Genomic DNA, 19,327 nt, shown 5'->3' on the forward strand with positions numbered 1-19,327 from the left:
GGCTGCATGCCTGGCCCCACACAGCCTGCTCCAAGAAAACTATCAGCCTTGTGAGCTACCATGACATGGGAAAATAGTCACTCTCTCAGAAGAATAATGAGACTTTGAGACATGAAATTTTAAGATTGCTATGATGTTTCGGGGAGGTGGGTTGGGAGGGGGGTGGAGAAGAAGAAAACAAATCAGATTGGGATCATTATTTGAATTTGTGAGAAACCCAGAATGCAAAAGGTGCTCAATTCAGTGCTGGTTCCTTTAGGAGACAGGGAAGAGAAATACAGCATAGCCTGGCTCTAACATGCTGTCTGCTCTGAGAATTACTACACCTTACAAACAAAGTTATAGGTTTCACTGTGGGATTTTTTTTTTTAATGATGAAATTTGTCCTCTAATTGATAGCAGTATCTTTTAAAACACACAATCTTGTAAGACTGCATCTAGGATTTTCACATTGTGATGTTTGAGTCAGCAACAAATAGTTCTTCAGATTGCCCTCCAAATGACCTCCAAAAAAATTGGTGAGGAAGATTACAGTTGTAGTAGTCTCATATAAATCACTGAAAACTAAATTGCAACTCACAGGAATTTACCTTGGCATATTTGGTCTTGATATTCTGGTGCAGCCCATGTGAATTTCTATCATGAAACTAACTGCAGTTTTCCTTGAACCTCTGTGTCTGCCCGTGATCTCTGATCCGGTCACATACAGACCTGCTCAGCAACAGCTTGTACAAAGACAAAACTGAGCAAGTTATGATACTTTCATAATAGCCCCTTTCCCACCTGGCAGTTTAGGAGAGGTTTCATCAACGTATTTACTTCACGTATTTATTCAAATACTAGGGGTGCATTAGCAAGCTGTTGCAGTACTTAAAAGTATCTGTCAGCTGCATATAAAGGAAGTGCATGTAATTACCATTTCTTTCTTTATGGTGTTTTATTACAAGAAAGTAGCACAAGTTGTCCCAAGTTCTGTTGCAGAATACAAACTCTTCTCAATATCCTGGTGAGTTAGTCAGGAATGTTTTATAATTCCAGTCTCTTGGTGTGCCCATGAAAAATTTTCAGGTATGTTTTCCTTTCCTAATGAAGATATCTAGTTCTCTTTAACAGCTCCTTCTCTTTAGAATAAGTACATTAATTTTTATCCCCAGATTTGTCCACAGATGCACAGACTTGTCTGATCATCATGTCTAGGTTATGCTTACAGCCAGCTTTCTACAGGCTCAGGGTGACTTTGGGTTTGTCCCTTCATCTTTCCCTCTCTCACTCAGAGACCAAGGTTGTCCAGGCTTCTTTTCACTCATCATGTGTCACTACTGTATTTGCAATACAACTTTCCTTCTTGAATGTGTTGGTACAGAAAAATGAGGCCATCCTCTTGGTTAAGATTCCACAAAAGTAGTAGGATATCGTTAAAGGAACAAACTGTGCATTGCTCCAAGGGGGGCTAATTGACAAGAATTCTGCATTTGAATTCTGATGCTCCCTCAAACAAGGCTGTGTTGCTTTGTTTTGCCTTTCAAAACAACAAACCACAACAACAAACCACAAGCAAGCTCCCCTCCCCCAAATGAACAAGATGCATTTGTGTATTAGTGGAGTTTTCTGCAGTCCCCCTTTCACTGAGCTGAGGGATGAGAGCATGAGGAGCAGTGGGTGCATCCTATCAGCCCAGAGAGATCACTCGTGTTGCTGATCTGCTGCTGCCCCAGCAGGGCTCCATATTTTGATAAAAGTGAATGGAAAGCCGTTTCACACAATTACTCTGAGCTGCAAAAAAAAGGGATCTTAGACTGGGAGTGAAGCGATAAAATGTCTGAACCTTCTAGTAGTCATAAAGAAAAGCAGCTAAATGCAGTCAGCCAAGAGCAGGTAGTTAAAAGGACACTGAATGTCAGGCAAATGCCTGTGTTTTTGCAATGTATGTCACACAGAGAAGCATTCTTTCAGGTTTTAAGATAACTTAGGGAAAACACTGTAAAGTTTCCTATTAATTTCTAACTTTAAAATACATATTCAAAGGAACGGGGAATATTCACTGCGCAGAGGAAATCTTCATTGCTACTTCTGGGTCATCATTTCTCAGTGAAATCCAGCAGAATAGGCACCATCTGACTGAGTTTGTGAAGACTGTTCTAGTGCAGTACCTGCTACCAGCTCTTTGGTACCCTGCAGCAAACTGGAGATCAGTCTGCCTGAAGAATGAATGCAGGGTACTGGGGTAGTAGAGGTCCTTTTGTCTTCTGCATTGATCCTGAACTTGCACCAGGGGAAAGGAAATTGAGTAGGCCATTCCTTCAGGCTGCCTGCAGACCATATAAATCAGTCTTGTTCACATGAAACACAGTAAATATTGTGATAATTGCCAAAGTCACTGCACTGATTTCTGCAGTTCTTCCATACTGAGCTGCAACATCCCAAGATGAAAGGATAAATGAATGGAGACATTAGCTCTGCTCGAGCTATCAACCCCATGTACAGAGTGATTAAATTTTCAATGAGAAGGCACTGTCCATTTGCAAAATTATCTTGACTTGTATTTAAAAAATGCACTCTAGTCACACAGTTGTAATTCTTGGTGGCTTTCCCTGCAAAAGCACCTCTCTGTGGGCATGGTGAGTTAATAAACCATAAAACAAAGGTTTAATTACAGGGAAAAAAATATAAGTTGGCTATGATTGGGAGGCTTATATACCTGATGTGTTCATTTTGGTGTTGTCCATGTACTACTGATCATACAACTCCCTCCACCTTAATTCAGTTGTGTTTGCAGAGTTAGGCAGTGGTGCCCAGGCCTCTGGGTTTATCTTCACTCCCAGTCAAACCCAAGTCTGTTCCCAGTTTTGGTCACTGTAAATTGATGCTGGACGCTCATCTTCTCTTGTCAATACACAAATATTTCACCCATACCTGTATTACTGTGATCATGACTCTCTACAGATGTAGATGGGGAAAATGGAACTGACCCATTGCAATTCCATAAATAACCGTAAATTTCCCTTTTTCCTGAGTTTTTAAAGGGCTTTGTTTACTGCATTCAAAAACATTTTGAATATGGCAAGAAGTGACTAGCCTGGCAAGAATATTTCCAAGCCTCAAAGCTCTTGCTAAATACTCAGTGCAAGAATAAAAAAATGACTGAAATTATAATGATTTTATTACCTCTAGCTCCATTTTTAGGGTTACACAGCAGTTTAGCAAAAGTGTTCCCCTTCTGCTAACAAACAAGACATTTGCTTGGTGTGTAGGCAAGTGACCTTTGGGACTCATCTGAGGACAAGGTGAGGCACCAAAGCTAAGCCACAGAAGCAGGGAGCTGACAAGCCAGGACCCTACATGCTTCAACATGTTTCACTCATTAAAAGAAAAATGTAAGCTCCTTTCCTGTGACTTGTACTGCACAGAGAGAGCCCTGTGATTACATGGTGTGCCAGTGTACCCTAATTTCCACCAGCAAAAGGAAACAGGTCAGCAGAACAAGTGGCACCAAAGCAGAGTGCAGCCTCCTCAGCTGGAATCCCTCAGGTGATACCTGCAGATTGCTTGAGCTTTAGGCACAGGGAAGACAGACTCTCACCACAGTGTAAAGAAAGGTGGATCTGAGATACTTCCCAACAAAATTCCAAGCAATTACCTGCCAGTTTGCTGTATTTTACTGACTGTGATGTTCTTGAGTATCGCTCACAAAAGAAAACAACTTGCTCTATCTTTTTTTATTACCCAATGCCATGGGCAGTGAAATGTAAGGGCATAGTTATGGATATATTTATTTGGTCTTCATCTCTGATGAAGTAACAAATATTTGAATTTTATTACACTCCTGCTTTTAATACTGAAAGGAAATAACATATGTAGTTTATAATAGCCAAGGAGAAAGACAGTGGATTTTCTTGTATTGAAGATATGACAGTTGAGAAACCACAGGAAGGCAAAGGAGTGCAAATATGGAGTGATGATGTGAAAGCAGGAAATAATGCAAAGGTGCAAACTAGTAGATGGAGGAAAAACAGAATGCTCAATAGCTAAAAGCTAGCTAAGATATGATAATTTGAGTGGGAAAGGAGACTTTGATGATCTCAATTTAAAAAATGAATTTTCTTTATATGGAAGAAAATGATAAGAAATGGGGAAAAGGAAATTTTAAGGGAGTTCTATTTAAACTTTTCTTGCAACTTTCTTTATATATATACATATCTATATATGTGTAAAGTCCTCTTTTAACTGCTCATAGGGAGATTATGATAACTAAAGATCCCTGTCTCTGATAGCCTTGAGATAAGGAAAACAATCACATTTAGTTGGATCTCTCTTCTATTAAGCAAATAGCCCAGCAGAAATGTTGATGCTTTCTGGACTGCTCCTCCTGCTTAAGGCAGAATATTAAATATTTTAGTGACTTTTGTTATGCTGAAAGAGTTCAAGGTTTCTGTCAAATGGATCTTCATATAGAAGCAGAGTTCACTGAGGTTGATGAGCCTACTGGCTGCCTGTCAGTCATGCTAAAATAAAAAAGGCCATTCTGCTCCTAGAATGGCTATGACAGGTTAAACAAAAGGAGCTACTCACCAAGGTACGAGACCTTTGCAGACAATGACTCGGATTTTGGAGTGTTGGGTGCTCCAGGGAGAACAGGGTCCATTTTTCTTCTCTGAACTCATTTCTGATGCAGGGGGCTAATAATCACACTTGGAAAAGGTGCAGCTGAGAGGTGCTTCTGTGTGCAGTACTGAGAAGCAGCACACACCCCTTTAGGCTGATGATGCGTGGGCTGCAGTAAAGCACCAGCCAGGCCCTGAAGATTGGAGCTGCACAGAAGAGGGAGATAGGGTTACAACGGCACTATTGATGTACTCCTGACAGAGACAATCTCAAATGCTTTGAAAGCAGAGAGACGTAGAAGAAGGCTATGTCTGAAATAAAAATGAGAAGAAATATGCAATGTGGGAATAGCAGAAGTGTGTGAGCAGAGAAAGCAAGTGGATCATCAGAGTTAAAGGAGACCAACCAGAATTTTCCTTTGGAAGCTGTCCCATCAGGATGCCTTTATACCTTCCATTGACAAAGTGGAGTCAAGATGCTTAATTATCTCTTGTGATCTGGATGCAAACAATTCCTAATCCTTGCCTATTTGACCTGGCACTTTTATTTCTCATGTTTAAGCAGACAATACATCAGAATTTCTGTATTATTATTGTTATTATTATCACCAAGACTTCAAACTCCTCGGCAATGGAAGAAATATTTTGCCACCACCCAGAAAGCCTTCCTTACCTTGCAGAATTAGTCCCTCTGTTAATTGCTAAGAGGCAGAAGGTTGCAGAAGTTAACTACTAATGCTGTCTCAGTCTGCTTAATCAGGAAAGGGTCATATTACAGCTGAAATAAGGTGTCCTTCTCATTAAGGCAATAAATTTCAGACTCAGATTAAACTATTGATCCAGGCACAGATTTGTCACAGAGGGCAGATCAATTAAAATTTCTGTTACCCACCAGTAAATGAGATAATTATTTGTTTTCCAGACCTTTTTGTATTTGCCAATTAACCCGTGTTTATTTGGCCTACAAGCTCCTGAGGAGAATGCCTGTGCTTACCCTGAGCACATCTGTGAAGTTGGGGCCTTCGTGCCACTCAGGATTAAACCATAGTTAATGCTTTTAGAATGTACCAGACAGCAGCAGAAAATCTGAGCAAAATGAATGTCCTCAGATATTCCTTACTTTAATTGTAAGAGCCAAAGAACAGAAATCAAGCTGATTATGGGAAAAAGCAAATCAGAAATAAAGGTAATATTCTATTGATGACTCATGTCAGTGCTCTAGATTATAACTGCAACTATAATGACAGTACATGAAAAGAACAGACACCAAATATTTTTTAAGCTGTTTCCTGTTAAATTGCTAAACTATTTCATAAAACCAGATTCCATTATTGAATTAGACCAGGAAAAGGATAATGACAAGATAAAGCAAATACACAGTCTCTAATTTGAGTTCAGTAATCTGACATCCTCTGAGTAGCAAAAACATGGAAGAGTTTTTAGGAAGGATGTTACAAAACTACTGAGTTTAGTAGAGAAGGCAAAACCTTTCACTGCAGATTTTGGTTCTGTGTCAAAGCTGAAGGAAGGTAAATTCTCCTAGTCAAAGGTAAAAAATTGACCTAATTAATTTTATAATTAACCTTGATAATTGAAAGGAAAAAGGGTCACCTTCACTGAGTTTGTTCAGTGTTTAGTTTCAGACTATAAGCAAACTCATTCCTGTTAATAAGGCTACTACTCCCAAATGTTGATGTAATAAAGTAGAAATTAATTAGCACATGCAAATGAAGACTACTTTTATTATAATGTACCATAGTTCCTAATTTATTGTTCCAAAACATACAGCTATTTTAATATTAATTTTTGAAGATTCTATGTCTTAGTCACGTACAAGACGTAGACTTCTAAGAGAAAGCCTAAGTGAAGAAGTTTCTAACAGTAAGATTAGTATTTATTTGGAATGTGTTTCATACAAAATTAGGGGTACCCTATTTTTATTTGCCAAAGCTGTGAATAATTATTACTCAAAACACACTATATAATATGCTTTGGCTTACCTGAAAGGTGGGGAGCAGCTTCTGCTTTCATGTTAAACTGACTGGAATAGGAGAAGCTGGCACCTTACTTGTTTAAATCCTTCTTAAACCACAAATGTGGTAGCTTATTTACTTTATCAGAACAATTGTATTCACATCACTTCAATGTCATTCACCTGGGTAAAGTTCTCTGAGCTGGCAACACCCAGGGAGTTGGAGTTAGGTTTTATTCTTAAGATTGCATAATAATATTTTGACTTCCTACAGTAACGAGTTTCACACAAAGACCTCAAAGTCTCCAAGCAGCCTTTAATGTAGATAAATACAACTGTATCTATAAAGCTCAGAGGGATTTGCTCAACACACAGAGAGAACTTGCCTGTGATCACATAAAATGTATTTTATCATTACGATGGCCAGCTGCAGTAGAGCACCTTGACAGGCTCCATAAACCAGGGACGTTTTACTATTTCCTGAGACTTTACCTGACCATATTCTATATACTTTTTTCCTTCACACCCTGCGTACCAATTACAATACCCACACAGAATTCATTACACTTTCTTTAATTCTGCAGTACAAGGGATCACAGAGAAAAGCTGTATCAAATCTGGTAGTATTGTGTCAAGGACCTGTGCAATTTTCTTGGTTAGACTGCTCAGGGAATTATCTTGGCTTGTGCTGTAGAAATTTAGAATTGTCCTCTAGCTTTTTCAAAAATACTTTAAAATGATCTACCTACAGCCAACAGCTGGTTCCCAATATGACTGCCAGTTTCAATGAAAAATCTCTTCAACAGCCTGCAGAACCCGTTTCTGGTATCACTACATCCAGCTTTACTGAAGCAAATGCAATACTTTTAAGATATATGTCTGTTCATCACTAAAGGCTCATGGAATGAGAAAAGGGAAAGTACAGCACATTCTACCCTGTGCACAACAGCAATACCTCTCCTACGAAGAATCTGGAGACCTGCTCCTTATTTCAATTTATAGTGTATTTTAGCTCTTCCTCTGTTACCTTTGAAACAAAAGAAACTAAAACTTAGAATTATCTGTAATAGTGAGAAACTTCACAAGTCACAAACCCCATCCTTTGAAAACTGAATATCCTGTTCCTTCCAATGACTCCTTCCCAGAACACATGGCAAACTCACTCACTTCAGACACCATCTGATGGACAGCCCAGGATCCAGGAACAGAGCACAGACTCCTGTTCCTGACACCCATGGCTGGCCAGGAACTGGCTGCAGCCTGTGTCTGCTCCAGCAGCACAGCTGGGAAGGAGGCAGAATGACCCTGACTTACCTTACTGGCAGGGAGTCAGGGACTAAAATGCCCATTAGCAAGACCCAAAAGAAGCACAAGCTTAGAAGGGTTTAATGCTGCTTTACTTTATTTCGACCAGTGTTTCACTCTTTTTGCATGGTCCTTATTTTACTCTCTAGTTTAGCAAGGAGCTGGTGAGGCCCACTGTGCTCTGTTCTCTTTGACAGGGATCCGTGATGGCAACAGGGATTACCTCCAAGGGAGCCAATCACTTCAGCATTCATCTGACAGGTTGCTGCAGAACTGGTATGACTTCTGAGTTCAAAATTATGCTGAGCAACGTCTTAAAATAATGTTACAGAAATTATTTGATTGCACTCATTAATTAACAGTTGGAAATGACTGAGGAAGCAGAATTATTGAAAATGGGAAGCCGGTTCTTTTATTTATCACATGAAAGTGAGAAGTAAATGTTTTATCTCTATACAGAAGCATAATATGGTGATCTATAAAAAGACAAGGGAAGCAGAAAGACAGAACGCAGTCTGTTCAAAAAAGAGCTTTGTATGAAAGACTAACATTTGAATATTTCCAAATTTTTTTTTTTTTTATTTTCTGGGATAGTATGCAGGCATCTCACCAACTTCCCCAAGATTTATTTTCAAATAAACTAAAACATTCCTGATGGAAAACCCAATTCTGGTGAATGAAAATTTTCCTAAGGGTCTTGAAAACACCAGCAAAAAGGTTGTACAACATCCAGCCTCTTGTAACCAAAAATGTAAGGTTTTTTAAACTCATCTGTTTATGTTATGCGTTCATTTGAGGAAATTGCTATGAGCTTGAGAAATCCTTAGAAAGTTATTATTCTTTGATCAAAGTCAGCTTGTGTTTTTCTTAGTTTGAATTATATATGTACCTAATTTTAAAGCATACAGAAAGTCAAGAAAGTACAAGAACATGCTTCAAGAACAATTGGCCAAAAGTACAAACAAATACCAAAGATGGGAGCCATTGAAATATATATCTATATATCTATATATCTATATATCTATATATCTATATATATATATATAACCTACCATTGTATTTGGCTGTAGAGTTGAATACTGTGCTCCTTTTATTTAGGGTGTTAAAAGAAAATTTACATATTCCTTCCAGATTTGTGTAAAACATTGTTTCATCCAAGGCTGGCTGGGTATCCCACTAAAGAAGAACAGCAGATTTGCTTTCAATAGCACAGATGTATGGAAATGGAAAGCTGGAATAGGTGCACTGTGTTATGAATGGCATTGCTCTTTTTTACCACAAATCACACCCATGAAGGAAAGGGTACAGATCTTCAATTAATCTGCAGCTGGGACTTGCAGTATTCCAGAACAGTGTCACTGCCTGTGACTGGGACTGACCTGTGTAAGCTGTTTGCGAGTTAAGATCCTCTGCCAGACTTGTTGCTTCCTTTAGAAGTGAGTCTACAGGATTGCAGTGTCAACATAATTCATGAGTTGACATTGAAACAATATAAAAATACATTAATTTATTACTGACTCTTAACTACTTAACAAAAATCCCCAGAACATTTGCAAACATTTTCTTTTAATAAAAATAACTTGTTAAGTGTAAGAAAACTGGAGGATGCAACGGGAGATGAATGGGGGAACATGACAACTTTTAGAAAATGTTTGCATCAAGAATACATTTTTAATTGAAGAAATATGAATCAACTATAGCAGATGTATCTGCACAAATATTGATATATTTTTATCTATATATCACAGGAATTGCCTTGAGGCAAAAATATATAAATCATCATTTACAGAAAACCCTAGAAGGAATTACTTCCTGTTATTTAAAATTCATCTCAAGAGCAAAGAAATGCCATAAGAAAATTGCCCAAGATTTTCTCTCCTCTACATATGCAAATATTCATTCACTCATTTTTCTCCCTTTTCTTGACATTTACTTTGTTCACATCCATGATAGGCCCCTTCCTTCTCTTTTGGAGAGGGGGGGCATGAAGCCCAACAAGTTAACCGTTTAAGTTCCTAATCTGTAGTTCTTGCAGACTTTTCCATTTATGATCAGTGTTTATATTTACATGAGAAGAAATGGCCTGGCAACTTTAGCACAGTACTAATAATCCTAAATCCTTCAAACCAATTGTTTTGGCTATTCTTCTCCTTTTGAACAAACAGAGGGAACACAAACTCTGGATGTGAGTCTCCTTATCCAGAGTTTTGCTCTTTACTGCTTCTGGCCCTAGCTGAGAACCAACCAGAAAAGTCCTAGGAAATAAAAATTCTCACCCTTAGAAGGTGGCCTTATACCCATGCGTGTAAAGAGCGCCCCAGTTTGTTATTATCTCCCACAACAGCATCAGCTTCCACTCCAGAGAATTACTCAGTGCAACACTTGAAGGCAGCCAACAGGATAACAAGGTATTGTGGGTCTAGGCAGTAAAAAGGAAATGCTGCCCCAAATCTATCTCATCTAATTTTGCACACACTCAGAAGCACCACACATCCCCCAGAAATCCCTGCAAGTGGCTCACGATCCTTGTAACATGCTGGTTAGGAGAGGCAGACTTCCCAATACTTGATGAATTGGTATTTAAAACACTGATTTTAACACCTGCAAAGGTGTTTAGAACAAAATTTGAATTTCTATTTTAAGATAAACACAATTTTATGACACAGTAAAAGGCAGCAGTAGTGTTTTCAGAAGCAGTACACGTGGATAAGTGTCCAGGACTTAAATGAGATTGCATGCTTATGCAACTTAACTACAGAACTGTGAGGGAAGTACAGTGTACACAGATAATGTTTATAATTGAAGAACAAAATGTAGATAATGTATATAAGCATGACAAGAAGATCAGAACATATTATATTCAACGTTCTTCCAACTAATGCAAAAAATTGAAAGTTACATTAAAAAAAAAAAAAAGACAAAATCCTAATCCTACAGTTATAGTTCTTGGGGAGAACAAGGACTGATGAGACTTTCCTCCCAGGAGAAAGGGAAGATCTGCTGCCTGCTCCTTGCAGTGTAGGCCTCTGATCAGGACAAGCAGAGCAAGGGCTGGATGGTGCAGGGCTCTGGCAAGCTGGGAGTCACATCTGATCATCATCTTCCTTCCCAGCTCAACACTTTCTGGCCCTTCCTGGCACTGAGAGGACAAGGTGACAGGCTATGGTTTTGCCCTTCCCCTACCTGCATCCTGTATAAAAATGAGCTGATGGCAGTGGCTGGATTCCTGACTAGACAGCTGCTAAGGGAAGGGGAGCATCTTTGTTTGCATATGGACACACACACACCATCCAACTCAACACAGCCTCAGTGGTGGGCAGCACTATCCCTCCAAAGCAGCACATCCCTGCAGGACTTCAAAAGGGGGAGAAAATTCCCACCATGCTTCCCTGTCCCCTTTTTCACTGTCTTTCACAGAACATGCAGGCAGAAGTCCCTGGTTAAAAGCATACTTTTAGCATATGCATAAAAGAAAGTCCTTCCAAGAATTGTGATTATTGGTTCAGAGTTCAAAAGAAAATGGAGAGCAGCTGAAGTGAGATAGGAGATATATTGTGGATCGAAGCTGCTTCAGACACAATTCACTGCAGGAGGCTGGAGGCTATGCCAAAGCACCAGGAATGGAATGGAGAATTTTTTAGTTTGAGCTGTAGCAAAATATACTTTAAAAAAAACCCTAAGACCTGAAAGTGAATAGACAGAAAACTGATGTAAAAACCTGATTCACTAAAGGCATAGGCTGAGAAGCAGCACTTTGATTTGTATTCTCACCACTTGCTGCTCACAAAGAGCAGGGAACACACCAACAAAGTACCTGATAACTGAGCTCATAAAAAAGAATCCAGGAGCTCTATGTTTTGAAGGAATTGCTTTAGAAACATGGAAGCACTGAGCAAAAGGCTTACAGCTGTCAATGTACCTTTTTCACTTGCGGGCTGGTCTCTCCAGTGCCAGCAGATGAAAGGATATTCAGTTCATGCTCTGAGCAGCATTTTCATTTCCTCTGGGTCTTGTGGGCTCCTGCGATTGACCAAGTCACTTTGCAGCCATGCCCCCTCATCTTTTGGCATCTCGGACTCCTACAGGTCAGTGGATTATGAAATTGTCTTTGAAGGAGGGAGACAAGTTGTTGTTGGTTTTCTATCGTACACCAGCCTTTATTCTAGATGGTGGGGATTACAGCATTGCTTACATCCACTTTAGGGTATGTGAAATGGGACTCAAAGAGCAGTACTGTAGGCAAGGACTAAAATGTGACCCAAAAGCAGTTATTGTAGCCATCCCATAGTATTTTGCATCAGCACTTTACCAAAGTTCCCTGGTATCTTTGACATGATAGAGCAATTAATCCTGTGGTGTTTCAGAGATATTTTAGGACATTTTCCCAGGCAAAGGAAAGTTTTTTTGTGTCAGTTTTGCATGGCCTGGTTCTTAGTAGTTGGGGGGAGGGGGGGGCACAGAGGTGCTATTTTCCCCTTTGGTAACATTTTTTCTGAGATCATGTCAGAGTTACCTGGAAATACAGTTGTACATTACCAAAGAACATGCCTTCACTTTTTTTTCCCCTTTGGTACAGAGAAGGAAACACATTAACATTTCACAAAGTCACATGGCTCTGAGCAGTGTTCCCCATCTCATTACAAAAGCCAGTGTTTGTTAATCAAGGACACAAAGACTGATAAATTGTCAATCGGAAACTAACTTGTTTCTCATAGAAGAAGTTGGTGCCAAACTAAAGACTTTTGAGCTTCCTTATCATTAGAATGAGAGCTACCTCAATTCCTATTTTACTTCCAGCCTTTATTGTTATACTGGGAAGACCCAAGATAGCCTGAACTCTGTAGGACTTAAAATCCGAGTCCAAATCCAAATATCACAGCTTCTGCCTGCATGTCACAGCCAAAGTGAAGCATCAGAGCTGGCCTTTGCAGGAGTGCAGATCAGATCTGCTACAGCCAGTAGATACCGGCAGAAGTGCTAACGAGAGACCATCACAGCTCACAGCGTCTGCTGGGACAGATAAAGCAAACCCACTTGCATAAAAACATGGGGAGGGAGGGAGATGTAAGAAAAGGATTAAAAACTAAGCAGAAGTATATTTATTCATTTAAGAATAATGCTGGCATGTGCAATGCACATATGAAAGCTCACAATACCATATTTAATGATTCTGTTAAAAGCTTTGGGGAGGTCAGCTCAGGTCACAGAGCAGAGATAATGTAAGCACAAAATGGAGAAGAAAATCTTGTAGGAAAGGGAAATGAGAAAGTCAAGTGAAAAGAGGGCATTTAACTTTTTGGGGAGGAATTCTTAAAAGAGCTGGATGAGATAAGAAAATTAATGCAACCTGACTTCTTCATTTCTTATTAATGTGGAGCAAAAAGTGTAATGAGGATATGTGAGAGATTACAACAAACATATTGCAGGGGCACCTAGGAGAGAGAGAAAATCCCTGAATCACTTGCCAAGGAGATAAGGAAGCTTTGATATAAAAATAGCAATGACTATCAGCTACAGATGCTTAGTACCTTTGTTCCTCTACCAAAGAAAAGCCCATCAAGTGAGAGCTGGTATTTCCAGTTTCATGTCTGATAACAGATCTACCTCAAAATGAGACCTCAGGCACTGGGGCACAGCTCACTGTACAGGATTTTTCCAGCACTCCCAGCCTTCATTTTAATGTCCTACACTTTAACAGCTGCAGAATAAAATAAAAGCCTATCAAATGGAAAGTTATAAAAAGAAACTCTGGTCAAAAATTCTGGTTTTGGCAATGTACTTCAGCAGCGGCCATATGCCAAAAGTAGTCAACTCAGGTCACAAAAATCCCTGGGATGCTGTGCTGGGGTGGCACCACCTGGTAGGAGTGGAGGGCAGAGCAGGACTGCACCATTTCTGACAGCCTGGGACACACAGGGCTTCATCCCAGTTCACAGAGAAACCCAGGAAAGACCAAGAGAGAAACTGCCAGTAGAGAGAAGAGAAAAGCTCCTGGAGGTTTTTTCAGTAGCAGCAATCTCCTCTGGACAGTCCCAAAGGCATTAATTTGGCCTCCAACCTTCCACGTATTTAGCTGTGCCAGCCTGTCCCCTCCAGGAATCTCCATGGCTGACCAAGAGAAGGTAAGGCAGGGCTGTCTCCTGCAGCCGTGTGGTGGCTCTGACCTCTCTGTCAGCCCGCACTGCAGGATTTCATTTTCGCCATTGTGCTGTCATGTTAAAATGAGAGGGAATCGTGTGTGGAACTGCTCCTGCAGCCATGTTACCCTGGCAGAAGTCAACAAGAAGCTTCTGATGTGTTCAATACAACAGTGCTGAGCCTTGAGATCATGAGCAGTATGGTATTAACATTTCCATTCTGCATTTTCAGAACTTTCGCTTTAATAAAACAACATATTCCCCAGAGCACAAGACAACAATTTTGAGGCCAAATAGAATTAATGAGGCTGAGTAATGTTTGCATCTTTCAATATTCTCAATCCTGTGAGCAGATATGTTTATGTTCAGCAATCTGAATATGACAAAAAACATTCATTTTCACCATATCACTTCAGCAGAGCTTGAGTTAAAGACTAAAAAATTTTGTGCTTTGCTTATTATAACTAATACTTCAGCTGGAAAAGAACTTCAGTTTTGTGGTCCCAATTTCTTCATTTTTGTGCACTTTTAAACATATATGCATGTGCCAGCATATTTCACAGGCCTTTTGATGTTGTATTATCTCTGTATGTGGGTGGTTTGTTTCCAGCTATAGTTTGAAGTGCAAATTTCCTTCTCAGTTTTCCTATGTGAAGGTTAAAAATACAGTCATGAAATATCCGCCACATGTTTTCTTCCCTGAATTTCCTAAGCAGAAATCTAAAACAAGGTACTTCTCTTCAAACATTTGCATTATTAAAAAAAGTACCCCAAGAAATGAATAAATAGCAATCATCTGTTAAATAAACATAAAGAGATTCAAGGCCCACTATCCCTAGATATTTCTCCATATCCCTGAAGCATTAACTATAATGCCCACCCTGATAAAAATCTCTTGAGAGCAACAAGCATAGCAGCAAAAGGAATCACAACGGGTTGGAGATTAACTCAGCAGCTGCTGTTTCCAGCCCACTGTGTGCTTCTGGGGCTTTGCATCTTATTGTGACTCATATGGAAATGAGGAGATGGATCCCAAACAGAGCTTTGCTTTCAAAATCAGACATAAAATCATCTGTTTCTTAAATGAGCATTCCCATCTGACATACTGAAAATGAACATGAAAGTGCTAGCTGTGAATTATATTTCATTCTTTATTCAGCGTTCTTGAAAAGCAGGACAGCATTTTCCCATATCTGTTGGTCCATTGGTCAATGGCAGCAGCAAAACCCTATAACATGGCTCCTGGGAATTTTGCTGTCCAGAGCATTTTTTAAATCATATGAGCTGTGCTGTACATGCCAGTGAAGAGAGGAGGAGGCAGCAGGTTGAGTATTTTGTTTTCTGTGTCTGAAAAACAGGAGTGTTTTCTATGGAAATTAATGTTTAAAAGTAATCCCAGTGCCCTCAAGCTTTAAGTGCTGCCACAAAGATTGGAAAGGGCTGAAGGGAGCTCACTGACTTTTGAAATTAACACTTTTTCAAAAGATGAAAAGTTGCATAAGGGTCTATCCAGGAAGCAGGTCTGAGCAGGGTGGTGCTGCCCTTGGGCCAGCCTGGCTGAGTCAGCTTGGAGCAGCCTGGCAAACACTGCTGCTGGTGCAGAGCAGCTGTGAGTGATCACTTCTGCCTAACAAAGGGCAGCAAGGAGAAAAGTGGGGTTTGCTCAGTCAGATTTTCTCCCTATAACAATCTAAAGGCACTTTGTGCCACATATAGCCCTTTATTACTGCAGTAGCCTTGTGAAGGAGTTGGGCCTCTCATTGAAACAGTCAGACATTGAGAGAAAAGAACTAAAAGGTAGATTTCTTTTCTCAATTTCTTTAACTTCAAGACTATCAAGGTGATACTTTATAAGTTTCATGAGAACAGACAGGAGTGTGATTTTTCAGGTTGTGGATGTTTCTTTTATTGATGCCAGCAGATCAGAGCTGAAGCAGTAGCTGCAAACGTGGTTCTGAGTGACCTTACCCAGCACTCTTGATAGGCTGTTCCTTCCCCAGGAGGTGGCTGTTCTACTGCTGCCAAGCATAAGCAAAACAGGTGCAATTCTGATGATGGTGGGGTTTTTTAAATCCCTGCTGGCCAATAGTAATAGGATTATCAATCCACCAAATGCTATGACAGAAGTGAATTCAATCTGAAGATTGGTCTTTCCTCTACACCTTTGGATTCATTTTGCTTTCTTAATATTCCTAATGCTTTCCCCACAGACAGCCTTTCTTTTCCTTCTTTTCCAGTTTTGTGACTGCTTTTCCTTTCCTTACCTGTAACTTTCAATGTCCTTTAGCCACTGTTCTGTAGCTAATTTATTGACACCTTCTTTCTCTCTCCCCTTCTCTACCCTCCCTTTCAGCATGATGTGAACTGTGCCTTTTCCAGCAAGGCTGAACTGTAAGAGTGTGTCTTTTCATTTGTGGGAGATATGAAATATTAAAACAAACATTTCCTTGCTTCACTCTCAGTAAGAGCTTAAAGGAGCTGTTACAGGGATTATTTTTCCTCTACTTACTGGAAAACAAAGATAAAAATGTAGCTTTCAAGTAGGTCATTTAATCTTGGGACATTTAATTGTGAGGTTGCCAGCCACGATTTGATTTCTCATCTTCTATTATTCCAAGGTTACAAACCTTCCAATTCATTTATATTTATAAACAATGTTCCCACTATATTACATGCATGGATTATTAGGAACACCTCCCAGTAGAGTACTGTCAACTTTTTGTACATAATTAATTAGAAGCCTCAAAGCTACCTTTTATCAAACTTTCACAGAGGTTTAGCATATCAGAAATCTCAAAATGAAAGAACTCTGTTTAGACCAAAGGGCCATCCAGCTTACCCAAGTAAAGAAATACTTTATATTTAATGGGATTTAAAAAAATTTTTTAAATAATTAAAGCCAAAGTGGAAACCACCTAGGAAAGAATGTGGTTGCAGTGATAACAGAATTATATTTCTCAGCAAAGGGAGACAAACCCTGGCTCCAATTAACAGTCCAGTTCTGATAAAATAAGTCAAAGGAGAAAACTGCCTGACCAAAAGGATGATGTTACCTGCAAAAGAATTGAGATGGGAGTAAGAACTGGCCCCTAACAGTTAAACTGCTTATAAATCGTCCACAGGATGGGAAAAGACAGGAAGTACATAGCTCTGACTATTTGCATGGCTTCTGATTTATACAGTAGTTCCTCAAAAGCAAATTGAGCCTTTCAGCTTCAAATTAACTTGCAAAACTTTGGCTGGGAGGCCAGGTCAATCTCACACAGGCCCCGTGCACATGGGAGCCCATGCATTATCATCCTAATTTCGTACTTGCCACATGTAGCATGTGTGAGTAGGTCTGGGATAGCTCTGCAGCACCAGGGGTAAGCTGGCTAAGAGGAGAAACACTAATTTTTCTTTGCATGCCCATTTCCTTGCCATCATAACACATTCTGGATCACTAACTGTGAGCTCTCTGCCAGGGGAAGTGCCATGGTGAACATGATTTATAGGCAGCAAACATCCCTTTGATTCAGGCCATCACTGGCACATAAAAATGAAATGCAAATTTCTCAAAATTCTCAAGAGCATGTTCTAATGTTTAGCATTTTACTGGGGATTTTGGGGCAGGATTTGTTGCCTGTGAGAGTAATTATTACTTTGCATAAATTTTGCTATGAAAGTTAAAATGTTTGTGGAACCTAAAGACTTATTCCTCTTCTTTCCCTTACCACAAATTGCCCTGGAACCAAGGTGGCAGTGCAACAGGAGATACTGCTCATGATTTCCCAAGTTAATGGCCTGGGCCTTTTCACAGAGCTGAATTATCTGGAATACAACCAGCGGTTACATTCCTGCCATTCACTCTAATGGCCAGGAGATGAAAGGAACAGAGGAGCCCACATTATCAACAAGTGACTCAAGGGTTAGTGTCATCGGCAGAATTTTGGCTTCTTTGATCATGGGGCAATTTTCATGGCACCTGGCCTGCTGGAGCCAGACAGGCTCCATCTATCTGTTAAGGGCAAAAGGATTTTAGCCCATGAACTGGCAGAACTTGTTGAGAGGGCTTTAAACTAGGTTTGAAGGGGGAAGAGGATGCAACTGGGCTCTCCAGAAGCAAACCCAAGGGTGGTAAGCCAGAGTTAGGGGTGAAATCAGCAGCCCAGCTGAAGTGCATGTATACTAATGCACACAGCATGGGTAACAAACAGGAACTGGAAGCCATGGTACTGCAGCAAAGCTATGACGCAGTTGCCGTCACGGAAACGTGGTGGGATGACTCGCATAACTGGAGCACTGCACTGGATGGCTACAAGCTCTTCAGAAGAGACAGGAGAGGGAGAAGAGGTGGAGGAGTGGCCCTTTATATTAGGGAGGCTTTTGATGGCATGGAAATTGAAACCAATGATGATGAAGTCGAATGCCTATGGGTAAGAATTAAGGGGAAGGCCAGTAAGGCTGACATCCTGCTGGGAGTCTGTTATCGACCACCCAACCAGGAAGAAGAGGTGGATAACTTATTCTACAAGCAGCTGGAGGGTGTTTCAAGATCACCAGCCCTTGTTCTTGTAGGTGACTTTAACCGACTGGGAACGTAACACAGCAGAGCAGAGGCAGTCCAGCAGGTTCTTAGAGTGTGTGGAGGACAACTTCTTGTCACAGCTGGTGAGTGAGCCCACCAGGGAAGGGACTACACTAGACCTGCTGTTTGCAAACAGAGAAGGGCTGGTGGGAGATGTGGTAGTTGGAGGCCGTCTGGGGCATAGTGATCATGAAATTGCAGGGTTTTCAATATTTGGTGAAGTAAGGAGAGGCATCTAAAACTTTCACACTGGACTTCCAGAGGGCAGACTTTGGCCAATTCAGGAGACTTACTCAGAGAGTTCCTTGGGAAGCAGCCCTTAAAAACAAAGGAGTCCAGGAAGGGTGGGTGTGCTTCAAAACAGAGATATTGAGGGCACAGGAACAGACTGTCCCTGTGTGCCAAAAGATGAGTTGATGAGGCAAATGTCCAGCCTGGATGGGTAAGGAGCTTATGAAGGAACTAAGGAATAAAAAGAGGGTGTATCACCTTTGGAAGGAGGGTCAGGTATCTCAGGAATTATTTAAGGGGGTTGTTAGGGCATGTAGGAAAAAGATTAGGGAGGCCAAAGCTCAGTTAGAACTTAATTTGGCAACTCTTGCCAAGGATAATAAAAAATGTTTTTACAAGTATATTAATGGCAAAAGGAAGGGTAAAAACAACCTTGGTTCTCTACTAGATGCAGGAGGGAATTTAGTGACTGCAGATGTGGAGAAAGCCAAGGTGTATAATGCCTTCTTTGCCT

The 19,327-nt window shown here is 40.3% G+C and overlaps 2 long non-coding RNA genes across 5 annotated transcripts in view; both read left to right on the forward strand.

Moving 5' to 3' along the window:
* LOC125328769 overlaps window positions 1–8,154 on the forward strand; it is a 67,320-nt gene extending 59,166 nt beyond the window's left edge. The window contains exon 6 of the long non-coding RNA XR_007204856.1: window positions 8,076–8,154. This is a non-coding gene — a long non-coding RNA (uncharacterized LOC125328769). The remainder of the gene's footprint in view (window positions 1–8,075) is intronic.
* Window positions 8,155–11,818: 3,664 nt separating this feature from the next.
* Window positions 11,819–19,327, forward strand: part of LOC125328984 — a 45,350-nt gene continuing 37,841 nt past the window's right edge. For 3 of the 4 annotated variants that reach the window (XR_007204993.1, XR_007204992.1, XR_007204995.1), the window contains exon 1: window positions 11,819–11,963. This is a non-coding gene — a long non-coding RNA (uncharacterized LOC125328984). Of the gene's footprint in view, window positions 11,964–18,505; window positions 18,666–19,327 lie in introns of those variants that run through there. The other variant, XR_007204994.1, reaches the window with a different exon arrangement.

This window comes from Corvus hawaiiensis, chromosome 7 (assembly GCF_020740725.1).
Source record: "Corvus hawaiiensis isolate bCorHaw1 chromosome 7, bCorHaw1.pri.cur, whole genome shotgun sequence".
NCBI classification, from domain to species: domain Eukaryota; kingdom Metazoa; phylum Chordata; class Aves; order Passeriformes; family Corvidae; genus Corvus; species Corvus hawaiiensis.